This window comes from Anneissia japonica, unplaced genomic scaffold (genome assembly GCF_011630105.1).
Source record: "Anneissia japonica isolate Jap-2015-1 unplaced genomic scaffold, ASM1163010v1 scaffold287844_len763494_cov143, whole genome shotgun sequence".
NCBI lineage: Eukaryota > Metazoa > Echinodermata > Crinoidea > Comatulida > Comatulidae > Anneissia > Anneissia japonica.
In genome coordinates, this window is record NW_022739814.1 from 657198 (window position 1) to 661581 (window position 4384).

Below are 4384 nucleotides of genomic sequence, written 5' to 3' on the forward strand. Positions count from 1 at the left end.
AATTGAAAGTTACTTGCATAAGATAATACAGTAATTGTTTTATTTTGGTTTCTTTTACTTCTTTATTTCTGTTTGTCTTGTAATTGTTTTTGTAATTTAAATTTTGTTATTATGTACTTCAGAAATGGCCTTGTGAAAAACACACTTAATTTGTGATCAAGTTTTCCGTTTTCAAATAAAGTCATTATTATTATTAAAATGAGCTAGTATGATGTATGGGCAACACAAGTATAGCTGGTCTAGCTGTGATCAATGATTATGAACTAACATGGACACTGCCAAGTTTTTTGAATAAATAAAGTGACTATGTACAGTTTGATTTGTTGTGACAACATGTGTTATCTGAGATTTTCAACATTAAAAAGTTGACATTAGCTGTAAGGTATAATCCAATGATTTAGCATTACCCAGGGAGCTGTTATCTGTCTCTTATACACATCTAGATGTGTATAAGAGACAAGTGAAAACCCATATAAATGAAAAGAACGGCCAAATTTACATTGGAATATCTAAAGTTTGACACGATTTTTTATGGGGTTACCGAATGCAAGCCTTTGAAAGTCGGTACATTTTAGGAAATTCCCTATTTTATAACACTAGCTCAAAATCCTCTAGCACCAGTTTTTTTTTGGGACCCAGTTCACGAGCCTCGTTTTCGAATACCGCGCTCCAAAATCGAGTGCCGTCACCGTCATTGTAGTCGCCCATCCCTCTATTTTAAATTAAAAATTAATCATTTCATCCCCGCACTTCCCCTTTAAATACACATACATTTAAACATCCCCAAAAAATTATTACATATACATTTTAAGTGTTACAGTTCTTACTTTAAAAAACCTTCCATATTTGTTGTAGCTCTTTCCACTTTTCTTTAACCTTTTGTTCATTATTATACATGTCCCATTTAATTCTAAGCAATGCATTGTATTATTTGTAGAAATATATAATGAGGTACGCCTTGATTTATTTAACTCTGACAAAATCCTTTCTTTGTAAATAGTAAAAGCGGCCGAAGTGTAAATAAAGTCAATTAATACATTCTGTGTTCCAATTACAAGATGTTTGAACGACAGGCTATGTGTGTACCCAACAGCTCTTAATATATTTCGTACTCTTCTCCAAAAAGGTTTGATACTTATACAACTAAAGAGCATGTGTTTCTCATCCTCAATCTGGTTACATTTATTACATTTGTCTGAGTCTTTTACTTTCCATATAGATAAGTTTTTATTAGTTGGTAATATTCTATGTAAAAGTTTATAGTTAAACTGCGCTAATTTTTTATCTTTCATTTTACAAACTTTATGTAACCAGCATGATTTCCAATCAATATAATTATCAAAGAAATAAGCTTCCCATTTTTTTGTCCAATGGGTGGAATGAAAGCCTCCTTTACAAAACATGAATATACAGTTTTTGTTTTAATGCCGTCATATTTTCGGTTAATGTTGACAATATCATAATTGCAATTGTTTGTGACCTTTATGATATGTTTCCATTGATCTGGTATAGCTTTCAATATACATAAATATTCACTTAGCCAATTTGATTTACACCGTAATTTCACCAATAATTCATCTGAAGATATAAACTTCTGATCCTGTCTCTTATACACAATGTCTTTAATGAAAATTATACCGTTATTAATCCAGTGTTTGTAGAACAACGATTTATTTCCCAGCTGAATTAAGTAATTACCAAACAGTTGTTCGTTGATAATTTCCTCAAAAGTATTAATTTCTTTTTTATTGAATTTGTCATTTTTTTTTTTAATTTCAATCATTAGGTATATATACATACATAATAGGCCTATATACTGTAAAGATAGGTCAAAGGTCAATAAAAAAGTTTCTGGTTGATATTGAGAAATTATTCTGTTAAAAGTAAAAATGTGCATATTGTAAATATTTTGTTACAAAAAGCAACTCTATACGACCAGTTGTTGCCAAGATATTAAAATCACGCAAAGTTGAGGTCAAAGATCAAAAACGCAATTTCCGGTCATTTCTAGAGAAAATTATCCATTATAGTAAATATAAATATGCATGTTTTAAACATTTTGCTGCGAAAAGCAACTCTGTACGACCAGTGGTTTTCCAGATATAGCTCCCTATATTTCCACCCCTAATTTGCATATTTATGCTAATAAGGTCGGCAAGATGGCACTTCCAGTCATTTTTGAAGAAAATGTTTCATTAGGGTAAATAGAAACATGCATGTTCTGAACAACTTTAAGAAAGAAGCAACTGTCTACGACATGTGGTTACCAAGATATAAGTACCCTACATTTCCAGACCTAATTTGCATATTTCAGCTAATTTGCATATGAAGATGAGTGTAAAAGAAATTGCGACTCATGTTATTCGATTCAGCATACTTCAAGGTATATATTTCATCCAAAAAAATAAAATGATCACAAAAATCCCACGGGAGCTTATTTTTGGACATATTTCCCCGGACTAATAAGTGGTTGATGAATTTTTACAGATGTGCATATTTATGGGCGCCGCGTTTGCACAAATATTGTTGTTTGCACAAATCACGACGAAATTTTGCACATATATGGTTGTTTGCACATATATAGGTTTTCGCACATATCACGGCTCCACAGCCCTCCCCGGAAAAAATATGATCACTAGATGGCAGGAAATGAGCTTTCCCGACTTCAGAGGTGACTTTTAATGACTTTTAAGTTCTTACAATTTTAAGGTTTTCCTCCGCTTGAAAACGTTCGGGTAAACTTCTCATTCTTATTACTGTAAATACTACTACGCTGCATACATATTCTTTTTTCAATAAATCGATGAACCCCAAATAAGACGGTGGTCGGGGTCCTCCCCAGGAAAATGTTGGTTCTTAGATGGCGAGAACAATTATTTTTTTCGGACTTCTGAAGTCTTTTAATCAAAATTCAAGGTTTTCCCCTTTTGTAAACGGTCTCATTCTTATTACAGTAAATAGGCCTATGTGTGTATTTTTATTTATTTATTTTTTTCCAAGAGGGGTTCAGGACTCCCCTGACCCCCCACCCCCAGATCCGCCAATGGGGTATATCTTAATTTCTTTTTCTTTAATGATTGATGACACACAAAAGGTTATGCATGAACTCACAGCCTCAGTGGCCTCATCCAGTGAAGACATATTTGTGAAGATGTCCCAATGGTTGTTTCAAAGCATAATTTTAGCTCATCAATGCTATCATCTGACCAGATGCATAGGCAGAAGTGGTAGAATGAGGACAGTGGGTGTGCACACGGACCGTTACAAGTGCTCATTTTACCAAGCTGGGATAAAAAAAAAAACACAATAAAAGAGATGTTTAATTTATTTAAAATTTATTAAATTCCACATATAGTGGCTCGAGGCCAAATTGCATGTAAGTTTCAAGTTTAAACAATGTAAAATTTCTAAAGTAGCAATATAAAATTGACCTTAAAAATTGTTATGTTACATCAGAAAAAGCACAATAAAAGAAATGTTTAATTCATTTCAAAGTTATTAAATTCCACATATAGTGGCCCAAGGCCAAATTGCATGTAAGTTTCAAGTTTTAAAAAAGGTAAAATTCTAAAAGTAGCAATATAAAAAAAAAAAAAAATTAGCAATATAAAAAAAAAGATTGTTATGATCAAACTATCCATTTACGAAACTGGTTTTGTTGCTTAATTTTAAAATCTTACTGCAAAACATACTAAACCATTTCGTAATAATCAAATCACCTATTTCGACAACGGATGTCTCGATCGTACAAAACTAACATAAGAAATAAGAATATAATATCAAGATTTGGAAAATATATATATAAAAAAAATGAAAATTTGACTAGTAAAAACAAAATTCCTGGCGCCATCGTTGGCTTGGTACTTTCTGTTTATGCTGTGATATGTCCCTTAAGATTAATGCTGAAATTACAATGCAATATAGGCCTACTCACTCAAATAGCGTACAAAAGTTAAGTTACACAAACTGTAAATTCAGAAAAATAGCAATGAGATGTTTAATTCATTTCTAAAAGTAGCAATATAAAATTGACATTAAAAAGTGTTAAGTTACATTAGAAAAAGCACAATAATAGAGATGTTTAATTTATTTCAAATTTATTAAATTCCACATATAGTGGCTCGAGGCCAAATTGCGTATGTAATGAGAATCATTCTCTCATTCTTGAGAATGACACTCATTACATACGCTATACAGTTTCATTGTTAATCTCTTAATTAGACGCCTATTGATAGAAATAACTATCACCTTTATTGTATATATTACTTAGCTTTATGCAATGTAGATCAGTTACGCTGATGAAGTCTTCAGGACAGGACGAAATATTCGTTTAAATAAAATATAATTATGTTCCGAAATATGTCAACATTTTCTGTACTGTTTG